Here is a 16075-nt window from a genome sequence, read left to right as displayed (position 1 = left end):
TCCCCCACAGTTTGTTTTTCCTCAGAAAATTTAGATTCTCTTTTTTAAAAAAACCCAGCACCTGAAAGATAAAATATTTTGATTTGAATATGCTTCCACAGTGTCTCATGTGACTTATAGCTTCAGTGCCCTATCTTCTCCTTTTTCTCTATGGACTACATCTCCCATGATGCATCACCTATCCTTCTCACAAGGGAAGACTATAGTGCATCATGGGAGATTCAATTTGACCAGGGATCCCGGCCTATAGAAAAGAATGGGAGCGTGAGGCACTCAACCTACAATTCCCAGGAGGCAACCTGGTGGCATTTCCAAATTGAACTAAGTTTGGTATTTGGCCAAAATATTTGGGAGGTGGTTGACAGGGACTTTCCAACCAGCTCTAATAAGTATGCTTGTACAGAGCTTTTTACTTGGTCATATACAGGACAGGTTGAAATATTCAAAGGGTGAAAGAAACGGCAATTATCATGCATCCCCACGCCCATCAACTCTTAGTTACTACAAACCAAAAGGGAATATTCTACTGTGGCTTTTATTTGCCTCTGGAAAAGGCACTCATCAGTACAGAGGTTCCCAAAGTGTGGGCTGCAGAGAGTTGGATGGTCACAGGGTCTGGCTTCTCCTGGTTTTCATCTGCTGAACAGTATTAAAAGAAGCTAAAAACACTACACACTTTCCTAATATTATCTTTCTGTGTAACTGGCTGATGTAGTTGCTGCAGGGATGTTCTGGGAGGTTCTCATGACTAAGGGGCACATTGGTCCACAAACATTCTCTTCGGATGTTGTCCAATTTGTAAAGAAATATAGTATCTCACTCCCACCACACCCTCACCCATATCATTGAAGCCAAGAGGGAATGAAACAAGCATTTCAAATTGACCTCATGTCAAAGTTAAATAAAACACAAATCAGTACTATCCTTTTGGGTTTAGTAGCATATTAATGCGGTGTTGCTTAGGTCCCAACACTGACTTTCTTTAATCAAGATACATCTTTTACAGCATCATTGGAGGATGCCTCTTATGTAGGTTAGTAAGACGAGACAAAGTATTGTCTGGGCACAGAGGCTTTCCCACTCCCATCAGGCCACTGATCTACTGCCTTAAAGAAAGGTGTAAACCTCCCATCATGCCTCAAGCCATTTATGCAATAGTGTAAAGACCTTCCTGAGATCTGATTAACTGTAGCTTGTATAACCATGTCTAAAATCTATCCACATCATTAATTATAAAACACACAGGCCCCCTACTCTGGCAAGTGACTCTGAGTGGATGGGTGGAGGCTGAACAAGCTGGGAGTCATTAGGCTTCAAACAACCAGGAAGACTCTAAAGTTTTGTTTATATCAACGAGACCATGAGGAAGCTTTAAAATGTTCATTGCCAGGCTGCTGCAGCAGATCATCCTTTAAGAGAAATTCTGGAGCCTGAACAGGTTCATAGTGCGTATCTCAATGGATTCAATCATATTTCATCCAAATAGAATCCAGTAGACTGGAATGCCAACTATAAGCAGGTTTGTGTGTCTGCATTTACTGTGAAATTGTGTGTTGCTCACTGAATTAAATTACTCCTGAATAAAGACTAGGAGTGGATGGGTCATTACAAAACTAATTTCCCCCTACTGTTACTCACACCTTCTTGTCAACTGTTTGAAATGGACCACCCTCATTACCACTACAAAAGTGATTTTTCCCTCTCTTGATATTCTACTGTTAATTGAATTGTCTAGTTAGACTGACCCCCCCACTTAGTAAGTCAACTCCTATCTTTTCATGTACTACGTGTATATATACCTGCTATATAGATACCTGTGTATATATACACTGTATTTTCCACTCTATGCATCTGATGAAGTGGGTTCTAGCCCACAAAAAGCTTATGCCCAAATAAATTTGTTAGTCTCTAAGGTGCCACAAGGACCCCTCATTGTTTTCAATGAATATACTTCCTTGTATTTTATTACATCTAACAATTATTCAGTCACAGAATCTACTAATGGTGGCAAGCCACAAAACACATGCAAAGGCTATCAGTGAAAAATATCACTTTCTTGTTGCTTTATGGATAAACAAACCATAGATTTCATCAATCTGTGGTGATGGGCCAGGAGCCACTAGGACTAGCTTAATGAGGGGTCTGCCTAGTGCACACTGGGAGTTAAAGCGAATTATAGGAAATACTACAGAGCACGGGAGAGCAAATGAGGCCATTCCAGTGATGTGCTTAGTTTTGGATGCCATATCTTAAAGGGATTGCTAAGGACCAGAGAATGGCAGTGAAGATAAACAGAATTATGCCGAGATTTAAGGAGGAACTCCTTAGTGGAAATTCCAGGTGAACATTTCCAAGTCATTTCTACTGACAGCTGATTGTGCAACAGAGCAATGGATCTTATTGGTCTCCTGGGCCTTCAATAGAAACCAACAGAGACCATTTGAAAGGTTCTAATGGAGCCTACTAGAATCTCCACAAAAATAACTGAAGTAAACTTTTGAACAGTAAACAGTAAACACTAAACAGTCCCTCCTTTTACACTCATTGTATGAGATGACAGATCACACAAAGTTAATGGCAGACAAAGTTACTAGCCTGTGCACACTAACACATAGCCTTTTTGTAGCCCTGACCAACAGTCATGTACCTCCAGGAACAAAGACAAGTCTTTTATCAGCTCATCTTTAAAACATGGTGATCAAAAATAAACTAGATCTTGGTCAAAAATCGATCAAGTGAAGCCACTTCAGTTGCTGAGACTAGAAGGGAAATCTAGAAGGCAGAGAATTGGAGATGGTGGCAGCAGTGCTTGCAGACTGTCCTAGAAGCAAGTGGTATTGAAGGAAAATCAGAGTGAATTCTTCTCTGTTGTTGTTTAGGAAATACATGCCCAGTGTGTAGCTTCTTTAAAACCAGGATTACTATGATTTTCCCCACCCAAAAACATGCACTAAACCCCCCCCAAAAAAACCCCCCAAAACTTCAGGAAGCTTTTATTACATTAAACAATATACATATCATGTAACTCACTTTCTTAGGATATTTATTACTCAGTAATAAAAAGCCACATTCTCTAAAATAGGAAAGTTTGTCATAACTTTTACTGTCAGTTCTGCAATATCTCAGTCTGCTCTCTAGTTTGGCTTACTACTTTGTAGTATCTTCCCTTAGCAAATAAGTTAGACATTTTTATACTTTGACTATTTCAGCATCTAACTTATTATGAAGTTTTGGCCAAACCAATCTGAATGTACTATAAGCATGCCTGATAGAACTGAAGTGTCAAGAGCACAGGATTATAGATAATTCTACCTTCAGCTGCCATGTCTTCCATGGTTATTTACATATTTTGTCATCTTGAGGGCAAACTGACAACCATCTTTGCAAATGTAAATTTGGGACAGAAAACTATCTTTAAATTTAAAGGGGATAAGAAAGGGACTTAAACATGTTTTTATCAGCCATATTTCAGCCTCCTCTTCCTATTTTGGTTTCAACCTATGCTCTTTGTTTGGGATCAGTCACATTGGCTGAGTTATAAAAAGGTTCTACCGCATCTCTGAATCATTTTTGCCCTGTGTGGTCCCAGTTCTTTATAGTCAAATAGATCAAGCCAAATGTCTATTGAGACTGCAACTGTAGTGTCATCGGTTTGTAATCTGTAAAGTCCCTTTGAAAAATCTTTCAGTGGCTTTTGTAAGTTTTTTCCTTTCTGCAGAATTCTCATTTTGTAAAATGCCTGTTATAGTCTTATCAAAGTACTCCACTGGCTCTCTGTAAGTATCAGAGGACTCATGGAAGTTAGCAACAAATGTGAAGAGTTCCACTGAGTCATTGACAAGTCAGGAGTCAGCCCGCCTCTTTCAACCAACCAACTGTGAAGTTGTTTGTGACTGCACAAGAATATTTGAATTTCCACATTATGCTTTAGCATTGCATTAGACGTTACTTCTCTCTCAATTAAGTTCAGAAGTTTTGGCTGATTGCATCTGAGAAGTTCTCTGAGCCTTCTCATTCCGTTCTCATTGTCTGAGAAAATAGCACAGAATCCTTTGTTATACTCCTCTATATTTTTGGATGGCATCTTTTGTACATTGTCTTCAATACTCTGCAGCCTTCTTTCCAGTTGTAGAATCAATAGCATTAAGTGGAAAGGCATTTTTCCCTGGGTGGGTGCCTGCAGCCATTATCAGGTTATTTCTCATGTTAAACTTTTTTATATTAAATGACAATGCTGAATCTTTATTTCACCTTCTAATTTTCCTCTTTCTCCATTTGCAGCATCTACTAGTAAACCTTCCAGTCGAACTTGGTCTGAAGGTATATATCCAAGGTGAAGGGCTTCAAATTATTGCTGTTGCTTTTTGTGTTACAGTGAAGGTGAAATTCTTAGTGTAAAAAGACTGCAGCTTCCTTATCAAGTTCAAGTCTATGCCTTTCTATTGCTTCTATGGCATAATTACCATCTTGGGATGTCAAAGAAACAGAGTGCTCCTGAATGAACCTGATGTTGAAGACTAAAATTATCAACATGGCTATATTTTGATGACACTGATCAAAAATATCTTAACTGTAGGAGCAAAGTCAATGTTTAGCTCTCCCACCTCAGACAGTTTTATTCAAGGGCACATCTGATCTTTAAGAATCTGAAGAAACCAATTTTCAGACCAGATGACAGATCCTCCTCAGTTGCACAGGCCACTGCAGAAAATTGTTTTGACAAGCGGTCCTGTGACCAGAAAGCCACGGGGTTTCACAGATGGGGATCTCTCTAAATAAGAGACAGAATACTCCTCCCCTGTCAGGAGGTTCATACTGTTGGACAGTATCTACCCAAACCAACCACCACAAATTGATACAGCCGATTAATAAAAAACACAAATGGAGATAAGCTTATGGTGGTTGTTTTTGGTGGAGATACTTTATTTGTTGGGCTGTCAAGCGATTAAAAAAAATTAATCGTGCTGTTAAACAAATAGCATACCCTTTATATTAATGTTTTTGGATGTTTTTCACACTTTCAAATTTATTTCAATTAAAAAACAATATAAAGTGTACAGTGCTCACTTTATATTTTTGTTATAAATATTTGCACTTTTTAAAGTAATAGTATTTTTCAATTCACATATTGCTCAACAGTAATTGTATTCTCTTTTATCATGAACATTGAACTTACAAATGTAGAGTTACGTACAAAAAATAATTGCATTAAAAAACAAAACAAAATGTAAAACTTTAGAGCCTACAAGTCCATTCAGTGCTACTTCTTGTGCAGCCAATCGCTAAGACAAACAAGTTTGTTTACATTTGCAGGAGATAATGCTGCCTGCTTCTTTACAATGTCACCGGAAAGTGAGAACAGGCATTCGCATGGCACTGTTGTAGCTGGCGTTGCAAGATATTTACGTGCCAGATGCACTAAAGATTCATATGTCCCTTCATGCGTTAATCACCATTCCAGAGGACGTGTCCATGCTGATGATGGGTTCTACTTGGTAATGATCCAAAGCAGTGCAGACCAACGCATGTTCATGTTCATTTTCATCAGCTGAGTCAGATGTCACCAGCAGAAGGTTGATTTTCTTTTTTTGTAGGTTCGAGTTCTGTAGTTTCCGCAACTGAGTGTTGCTCTTTTAAGACTTCTGAAAGCATGCTCCACACCTCGTCCCTCTCAGATTTTGGAAGGCACATCAGATTCTTAAATCTTGGCTCAAGTGCTGTAGCATCTTTAGAAATCTCACATTGGTACTTTCTTTACATTTAGTCAAATCTGCAGTGAAAGTCTTCTTAAAATGATCAACATGCTGTGTTATCATCTGAGGCTGCTATAACATGGAATATATGGCAGAATGTGGGTAAAACACAGAGCAGGAGACATACAATTCTCCCCCAAGGAGTTCAGTCTCAAATTTAATTAGCGCATTTTTCTTAATGAGCATCATCAGCATGGAAACGTCCCCTGGAATGGTGGCCAAAGCATGAAGGGGCATACGAATGTTTAGCATATCTGGCACGTAAATACTTTGCAACGCCGGCTACAAAAGTGTCATGGAAGAGTCTGTTCTCACTTTCTAGCGACAAATAAGAAGCAGGCAGCAGTATCTCCTGTAAACGTAAACAAACTTGTTTGTCTTAATGATTGGCTGCACAAGAAGTAGGACTGAATGGACTTGTAGGTTCTAAAGTTTTACATTGTTTTGTTTTTGAATGCAGTTATGTAACAAACATGTAGATTTGTATGTTGCGCTTTGACAATAAAGAGATTGGCCTATAGTACTTGTAAGAGGTGAATTGAAAAATACAAATATTTGCACAGTATAAATGAAAAGAGTAAGAAAAATAAAGTGAGCACTGTACACTTTGTATTGTGTTGTCATTGAAATCAATATATTTGAAAATGTGGAAAAACATCCAAAATATTTAATTTCAATTGGTATTGTTGAACAGTGTGATTAAAACGTAATTTTTTAAATCATGATTAATTTGAATTAATCACATGAGTTAACTTTGATTAATCGGCAACCATACTTATTTGCATTTCATTTTCCAAACATGGAAAATGAAAGGAGTAGCCACAGGAGTCAATAGAGCCCAGCTGCCACATGACTGGTTTATTACCTTTTATAACTGCAATCCATGTCAAATAACTGGGGCCAGACAAAGATAATTTTCCTAACAGCTTTCCAATGTGTCACCCCATTATTACAATAGAGAAATACGGTAGCTGAATTTTAGCCTTCTTTTGAACTGTTGCATAGTGGCCATTGCTTGAAGCTGGATATCAGTTTAATGAATCATTGGCCCAAACTCGTATAGAACATTCAGTCTCTCAGTGCAAAAGTATGCTATTGTATGTAACGCACAATCTGAAACTTCAGCTTCCCCCAAATGAGAGAGGCAGTTACTGCAAGTTCAACTACTCGCACCCCCACCCCATTTTCATATGAGGAAAAGTTGCATACAAGCATGCTAAACAGGAGAATAAATAGGAAGCATAATTATCTGGAGTTGTAGCAGCAGAGTATGTGGAATCTTGTGACATCTAGGATTGAGCTGGAGAAAGACAGGGCTTTAGTTTTGGGTTTGAAATTGACATGTGTAGCCTGGAGTCTTTAAAGATTGGTGAGACCTGGGGTGTGCTCAAGCGTGTGGGAGTGTGTGAAGACTTGAGTGAAGGTGCTGCACAGGCGAATGCAATGTTACCTAGCCTAACTCCTCTGGCTGGGAGTCAGAACAAGTCCTGTGCAATGGTGAGGCAGTATAAGGGGTTAACCTCAGCTTTTGCTCACCTTTGACTGACTGACTGGATTCTTTTCTTGAATAAATTGTAAAAAAAATGCATTTCCAAAAACTTGAAATTGTAAATATAAGACAAGTTTTCTAAACCTAACATTTAATATTGAGAGCATTAAACCAAACATTGTGGCTTAACTAGCATGCTGTATCAAAAGCAGGCTGCAAAAGATACATAAACAGATTGCATTCTTTGTATTGTCAATGCTTGTAGGGTTAATAAAGAAAGAACTGTTACAACAGCTCTGTTATTCCAGACCTGCCCCTTTACACCATTCCCCAAAATTCACATAATCCAACCTCCCAATAGTCTAGTCCCTGCTTCTCTTGAGCAGAGACCAGAAGTCTTGTTGAACTACATCCCTTTTCCATCATGTGACCAAGCAGGGTCTAGGATGAGACCAACTCCATTTTCACATAAGACCCAAGCTAGGGGTTTGAACTGAAAACTCCAGAAATACAAGACTAGCGCACCAATCGCTTTAATTACCTAGCCTATTGGATTTCCTCCACACTGAGAGTGTCTTGTCTTTCACAGGTCCTAACACCAACATTCTAAGTCATCCATCATCATTACTCACGGCTTCAATAATCATTAGAGAACAACAGTGGTTCTCAATCTTTTCCGTACCATGACCTCACGTTACAAGAAAAATGTTTTGGAACTTATCTAAGGCATTAAGAAAGCGAGGAAGGTGGTGAACCCCTGCACTTGCTTGCAACCCTCAAGCTGAGAGCCCATGACTTTGATCCATCTGAGAATACCTCTTGAGAGTTTCCCCAGCAATTCTGCAATTGCCCAGAGAACAGCTACGTGCCACTTCAGGATGTGAGTGACTGAACTATCTTTTAGCCATCCCTCTCTCCAGTCAAGACGTGACTTTTCCCACAAAGTTTTAACAGAGAAAGAATATAAGGAGCATTCCATTGGTCCTGTTTGAACTCACTCAGTGTCAGGCTTTACAATTCATTACCTTGAAACATGTTTACTTGTAACAAGCCACTTTCAGCTGAAAGAAAATGCCAGAATTCACAAAGTGAAAACTGTGGCTGCATAGTACCATTAGTTGGCGATATTTCAGCTATTAGCATACTGTTCCACTTTGGCATTATAATTTGTTTTGGATAGGAGAGAGAAATATCACGACGTAGATAACGTTGGAAAATGTTACACAGTAATCCTGTCAGAAATCTTGGGGAAACATATGTTTTCTGTCTTCCTCAGAACTTAATTTAAAACAAACGGATGCACTGGGGGGAAAAAAAACTGCTTCAGGAGATTTTAAAGAACAGCATGAGCTGAAAGACATTAGCTAAAAATTATTAATTTTCTGCATTAAAAATCAGCACTGATAAGAGCCATCTTAAATCAAATAATTTATTAAGTAATTACATGTAAACACTTTATATTTACTAGCAAATACAATGCTTGCTGTTCTTTTAAATAAGTAATTCAAAAAAATAAGAATCTATTATTAATGACAACAGTGATTAGAGATATCCATTCTACTGTACAGTGAGGAATTTGTTTTTTAATGAAGTTAACATCTTGATTTTTCTTGTTTTGTTTTTTGACTTAAAGGACATAAAACATAAATTTGAGCAGCACTCCAATATGATGTCAAAGCTGACTTTGGTCTATCAGCAAAGGCTAAACAAGTAATCACCCCAACTCTGGAATTTTAAAAATTTACTTGAGAAGCCAGATGGCAGGCCCTTCATAAACATCTTTCAAAAAATATATGCCTTTTTGTCATAAAACAGAGAAAATATAGTCAAAATGTGAAACACTTCTCTTCTAAATGGTAAAAAGAGTATGATTTCATTATTTGCATTCTAGAGTTAAGTTATCAACATACAATACAGGTACACATACACATATTCACAGAGTTTCTGAAATGTGGCCTATCATCTAAAATATTTTATCGTTCTGATATTGTTTGCCCAGATACACTAAAAACAAAAGAATGATAGCTGCTTACATAGTCAAATGAAAAATAAACATCTTTATTTTTTTGCCTACTTTATTTCAATTTTTAAATAAATTTTAAATAAGTCTGTACAAAGTATACTGTTACAGTATATATTTGTAAGTTAGCTAAAATGACTAAATATAACAACACTACAATAAGCAGCATATATTGGCACATCTCTAATAAAGATTAACTTGTAAACCCAAAAGTACCACCTGCTACAAAAACCTTGAGATATTTTGGATCCTTTAAGGAGAGTCATGTTGCAAATACATTAGAGATCAATCCTCCCTGGCCTCTGAAAGGAAAAAATACTTCGCTTTTGATAATTCTGCAGAGAACATGAAAATTTTAAAAGCAAACTGTTAAAGAGTTAAAAATCAGATGCAAATTAGTTTTTAAAAAGAAAATGTCTTTAGAGAACCTTAGGTTAATAAAACAAAGAATTTTAGAAAATCTAATTTATTTCCCCCATCAGTGCTGAGGAAGATGAAGAAAGTGATCACTCAGGACCTGATCCTGTTTCTGTGAAAGCTTTGCCACTGACTTTAAAGGGCAAAGGCTTGAGCCTTTAATTTGGACAATGAAAAAGATTTAATGTTCTGCAACTAGTCAATTTCTAGTTGCTTTCTGGCTTATGCACATTACCACAAAGCTGCAATATTTGGGATGCAAACACCGCTAGGGGGAATGCATACAGCCAAACAAACAAAAAATCTGTTTTCATTAGAATGTTTTTTTAAAATAATGAAAACATTTCTACTGAACTTGGCCTTTACAAATACTGTTTTTTACAAAAACTTAAAACTGATGTACAGTGTCCGTTTACTCATTATAAAGAGTTTTTTGATTTTCAATACATCAGATATTGCAGAGATTCTTGTTCACTGAAAACTGGCTGATAAGAGCCATTTACATTCAAGTATTCTCAAGTTTTAAAATGACAAGTTCCAAGTGCAGTTGTTTAGCTGCATTAGCTTTGTAAATCTGTAACTGTAATATTTCATTAAATTACCTTAGCATTGGGACTGAAGAGTATAAGTGTTACATTTCAAAGAAGAGACTCACCTCAAAACTTTTCTCCCAGAGAGATGTATTTAAATCAATGTTAATTTTTTTTATTTAAGTTAATCTTACATAGAATATAATGCAATACTGACTGTGGCAGGAACCACAGAAGTGGAACACCATTAAATAAATCTGAACTAACACAGATTAAACTTTGTTAAATATTTCTAAATTAATAAAATATTGACAGGATTATAAAATTACAATATTTACAGTAAGAAAAATCTAGAGTAATATATACCTTTAACAGGCTCTTTTCTCCAATTTGGGATTGCACAGGAATTATGAATATACGAAAGGTTCATCATAATAAAGCTGCTTTGCAATGTAATTTTCCATCAGTGCTAAAGAGAATAATCTATCACTGCCTTTTAAAGTAAGTGACTTCTCAAGGTGGGACGGAGTATTTGAGTACCAGACTGGGAACAGAAGTCCTCCTCAAGCCATCTGAAGATAATGTACGACCAGTCTCAATTGCTCAGATTAAAGCTGCTGTACTACAGAACTGCCAGCAGTCAGAACCACACAGGCTGCAAAAGGGGAGGAAAGGTAGTTTTCAGCTCAGAAAATGTACTTACTGCTGGAAGACTCCAGTCACCATGGACTCCAACAAAGGTTGCAAGAGCTTTGATTTGTACTGAGAGCACAAAACCAGCAAAGATAACGAAAAACATCTAGGATAAAATTTGCAAATTGTGCTGCATCTCCTTAAAGGGACATTGTTCAGCTGAATAACTACAGAAAATAGTCTTGCATTATGAATGCTGTAGATACTTAAAATTGAAAGAATTTTTTTAAAACCCTTTTTTTTACTCTTTGCTTTTCACCTGTTTTGGAGAATGAAATTTGGCTGGTCTGTTTAGTCAGCTTCATTTTCTATTCCTTGCTAGCTTCTGTCTCTTATGTATGAGCACAATGCTGTTGTTTTTGGTTGCAAACATTACAAAGAGGTGTTTAAATACTTCCAAATCCTGTTCTGGGTTTTTAAGAATAAAACTGATTTTTGTCAAATGTATTTCTACTCAATTTTTTGTAAAATAACCAGAAAACCTAAATTTGTGGTCTAAACTACCCAACAATGTCCTTTTAAGTGTAACATTTCACTGTTTGACTCTTCTCTCAACTTCAAAGCATAGTTTTGTGAACAGTTTAAAAAAAGATCCTGTTCAAATTCTGTTTTTTCCCCTTTACCTATTGCAAGAGAGAACTTTCATTTTCTAGTGTATACTTTGAGATAAGTACTTTCTAAGACTAGGAATGAATATATGGGAACAGAACTACACACGATATTGTCAAATATCAGTCTCCTAATTATATATATTTTTAGGGATTTCTATAAGCGCCCACCACCACAGTTTACCTAAGCACCTATAGTCTGAAAAGTAAGTTTCCAAAAAAGTTTGAAATTTTAAACAATAATAATCTGTAAATTCACACCTACATTACCGATAGACGTTCTCTAGGTCCGTAAATTCCCTTTTCGGTAGTGCAGAGGAGGAAAACTAGGAAGAAAACTGTATCTTTCAATTACCTGAGAGATCACATAATTTATATTAAATGGGGGAGGATAGAGAGGAAATGACAACTGACCTTATAAACAAAGGTATGTTTAGGGCTTCTGATTTCAGGAATAAACCGATATTTACTCGTAAAAGTCTGCCAAAAAACAAAAACAAACACAGGATTACTGGTAAATATTGGTTTATATGGAGAAGAAAAAAAATGTCATTGTGTTCCTGATTTCCATAGGTTAAACTTCTATAGTTTAAGGAATTTCACACTACAGGCAGACGGAAGAAACATGCCCAAGAAACAGGACAGTTTCAAACTGAATTGCTGACCACCCCCTAGCCTACCCCACTTCCAACAGAATATTTTTGGCAAATTAAGTGCCCCAAACCAGAAGCCTTATGTTGAAAGAAAAAGAAGACTTTAAAAAAACCTAACAAACCCTGTATGCCTTCTTCTGAATTTCATTCCCCACTTTCCAAACCACTGTAGTTAATTTAGCACTCCTGGAAGATGCTTGACTGATAGACAGCCTGGGAGACTGATGCTCTTTTCAGAATTACTTGAAAGAAATTCATTTGTACATAGTATGGTATCTCATCATCCCAACAACCACTTGGATTTCAGCCTTTGGGATTTTGATCATCATCCCACCACATGAGATATCATAAAATATACAGTATTTAATTTATCTGACTTTTAAATAAAGAATTTTCTTATAAGTGGTCATAAACCCTTTTGTTTTATTTACATGCGTATTTATTTCCAAAAATAAAGAGTTGGTCCACACTGGACATGAGAAGAAGTGTTAAAAGTTTAACATCTAACTGAAATACAAGTAGTTCCATAATTCTGTGGTTGATTCAAACCACAGAAACATAGTATATGAGCCACAGACACATTTTTACATATAGCATTATATTCTCAATAATATTTACAAATATAAGGTCAAGATGACTAGAAACTCCCAGGGAACAGAACAGTGTGTCATGGCTAAAAAGAAAGAACAGCTTAAAAATAACCTAAATACAAAGGGAAAACAAAACTTTACATAAAACTTTTGGACAAAAAAATCCTCATTTAACTTTTCTGGTAGTCAAAATTTAAGATTAAAGTTTATGACATCTTGAATACCAACTACATTTAACTTCCTAAACACAAACTTAACAGCTACAGTAAACCAACTCACTAAGTATGTGAATGGCATTACAAATAGAGATTTCTTTATTTATTGTACCTTTTAAGATACAAGAATGCATGTGGCTGAAATACAAAATACCATGGCACTACAGAAGGGATTACACTCCATCAATACACCTGTTTACAAACTGGCCATTTTTGTTGATTATACATTTAAGTCGCAAGATGCGTTAATCTTACTAGGTGTTACATACACATGCACGGGAGAACATATGCCATGACAAGAACTGCAGAGAACTTGGACCTTATAAAGTTTCATGGCTACCTTCATACATGTAACTCCATGAAAGACCATTACACAGAGGAAAGCCCAAGCAAACAAAGTTTTACTCAGATGTGCTGAAGCACAGTGGGTCTGCAGGAAAGAATCTTCTTCCAAACATATACTCCAGCACACCTACGTACCCAACACCATGTTGTTATTAGATTGGGATGGAATTAGTACTTGCAGCCTGTAGATTCCCTCCCACACTGATTTTGGTCCTTGAATATTCACCCACTGGACATGCCTCCATTTGCCCAATTTTTACCCCCAGCTGCAGCATTAGGGGCAGAGAGTTGCTGCATACATGTCTGCCCCAGTAAATGACATTCCCTCCAGAACAGATTCTCTATTTTTTTGGCTTTCTAGCTCAGCAGAGTGCAGCTTGGCCTTAAAGCAGACCTGGAAAGGAAATATTTATACCCTTTTCTTTATCTTTATGGTGGCTGACAACTACCTGAAAGAGTTTGGTTTTTAGATGAAAGTTTCTTTCCCTACCTATTTTTTATATTAACAATTCAGATCTTGTCTACCTTGTGTTTCCTGGAAGACTATGGATGGTTAGGGACTGAGTAGATTTACAGTATCAGATATCTGGAAATGAAATCTGATCAATTAAGGAACTGCCTTTGTTTTTTTTTTTTTTTACTCAGACTACTTAAAACTTATCTTTAAGTTTAACCTATTTATTATGTCAGATATCTAACAGCTGAAAACCACCTGAAGAGGCAACATCCTTGCCCTTATAGCTACCTATCTAGGTATTTATATGGACCCAATAATGGTATTATCTGAGTGCCTCCCAAGTGTTTAAAAACAGAACAATATTTTTTCTCTACTGATCCCAGCCTTCATTTAAGAGCTGAGAGAGCCCCCAATCCATATACCTGGGTCCTCCTACAGAGACCCATAGTCAGTAAAATGGGAAAGACAAGACTTGACATTCCTGGTATTTCCATGATGAAAAACAAGCAGAAAAACATAACATATACAGCATTTTTCTCTCTTCAAGTCTTTGACACTCACATTAAGCTCAACCCAATGTGTACACAAGTACAGAACCTCATTTATAGAGCCGCAACAATAACTGAAATGTATACTCTAACTAGTTATTTAAAGGCAGATAGACTTAATACATTTGAAAAAAATCATACTACAAATTAAATGCCTGCTCTTAAAAATACCTCAACATAAAAATAGCCTTGCAGTTGTATAATTTGATGTACAGCCTAGAAAAATAAGAATTACCACTATTACTAGCCAGGTATGCAATCATCAACACAAGAAATCTTTTCTGACTTGTCTATATGCATTTCTCTATCTAATCCCAGATTAAAATGTAACAAATATGAAAACTTTAACTGTTAAAGGGCCTAACCCCAAGGAGCCCTTTGGTCATCATGGGACTCCCACTGGGCTCAATGCACATATGCAGGATCAGAACCCAAATCACTTTACAAACTGGATGATATACTTTAAAGTACAAATATGGAGTATTAAATTGAAGTTAATGCTTTGGGGGGAAAAATCTGTGCTTTTTTTTTTTTTTAAACCAAAAATTCTTTCAATGCGTAACTGCCAACTCATCAAGAAAAACAAACAAACAAACAAACAAACAGGAAAGCCCTGGAGACCTTTTAAACTATGGTATTAAAAACAATGAAACTTTAAGTGTTTAATTCACTCTGACCTCATAACAGTGCTCAGAATCTGGAGTAAAAGCCAAGCAATTAAAAATCAGGATCATGGGCTAATACGTGGGAAGAACCCAAACTAGGAGTTGTACATCAGAGGACATAGCCTCACTAAGTGCCTTACACAAAATGTCATCTACTTGTGGCCTAACCACCACAGACTGGAGTAACAAAGTAAATTGGAGATCAGACTAGTAGTCTTCCTAGTCCAATACCCTGTCTGACAGAGGACTCTCCAGAGGGTGATAAGGGTGCATAGATAGTGGCATAGTGTTCCCAATTTCTATCCCATTCTTCATGCATCTTAATTTTTTTTAAGCCCAACAATGCACCCGAGGTATTGCTAACTATTTCTTCCACTGTGCTGTGCTATGTGTGCGCGCGCGCATGCATGCATTCCTCAGCATTGAATTCCACTTGCCTTCATGCTGCCTATTCACCTAGCTTTGCCAGACCCTTCTTAAGCTCCTCAGCCTTCTCTAGAATTGGGTAACCTAAATAACCACACTGTTCACCCTCTTTTCTAAATAATCAGTTAATATTAGGGCTGTCGATTAATCAGAGTTAATTCATGCGATTAACTCAAAAAAATTAATCATGATTAAAAAAATTAATCATGATTAATCACACTGTTAAACAGTAGAATATCAATTTAAATGTATTAAATATTTTTGGATTTTTTCAAAAATATTGATTTCTATTACAACAGAATACAAAGTGTACAGTACTCACTTTATATGATTTTTTATTACAAATATTTGCACTGTAAAAATGGTAAAAGAAATAGTACTAGTGTTTTTCAGTTCACCTCATACAAGTACTGTAATGCAATCTCTATCGTGAAAGTGTAATTTACAAATGTAGATTTTTTTTGTTACATAACTGCATTCAAAAATAAAACAATGTAAAACTTTAGAGCCTACAAGTCCACTCAGTCCTAATTCTTGTTCAGCCAATTGCTAAGACAAACAAGTTTGTTTCCATTTACAGGAGATATTGCTGCCTGCTTCTTAATTATATCACCTGAAAGTCAGAAAAGGCATTCACATGGCACTTTTGTAGCCAGCATTGCAAGG

At 36.6% G+C, this 16075-nt stretch overlaps 1 protein-coding gene and 1 long non-coding RNA gene across 2 annotated transcripts in view; one reads left to right on the top strand and one right to left on the bottom strand.

Moving 5' to 3' along the window:
- LOC311525162 overlaps positions 1 to 8602 on the top strand; it is a 29193-nt gene extending 20591 nt beyond the window's left edge. The window contains exons 2-3 of the long non-coding RNA XR_014712702.1: positions 4282 to 4333; positions 7832 to 8602. This is a non-coding gene — a long non-coding RNA (uncharacterized lncRNA). The remainder of the gene's footprint in view (positions 1 to 4281; positions 4334 to 7831) is intronic.
- A 747-nt stretch (positions 8603 to 9349) lies between these two features.
- Positions 9350 to 16075, bottom strand: part of PURA (purine rich element binding protein A) — a 29483-nt gene continuing 22757 nt past the window's right edge. Inside the window, exons 3-4 of the transcript XR_014712701.1 lie at positions 11925 to 11990; positions 9350 to 10864 (exon numbers count right to left, since the gene is read on the bottom strand). The gene's annotated coding sequence lies outside the window, so the exon portion shown is untranslated. The remainder of the gene's footprint in view (positions 10865 to 11924; positions 11991 to 16075) is intronic.

This window comes from Lepidochelys olivacea (genome assembly GCF_965140295.1).
Source record: "Lepidochelys olivacea isolate rLepOli2 genome assembly, chromosome: 8".
Classification (NCBI taxonomy): domain Eukaryota; kingdom Metazoa; phylum Chordata; order Testudines; family Cheloniidae; genus Lepidochelys; species Lepidochelys olivacea.
Note: the sequence above shows the minus strand (reverse complement) of the source record. Positions and strands in the feature narration are given on the sequence as shown.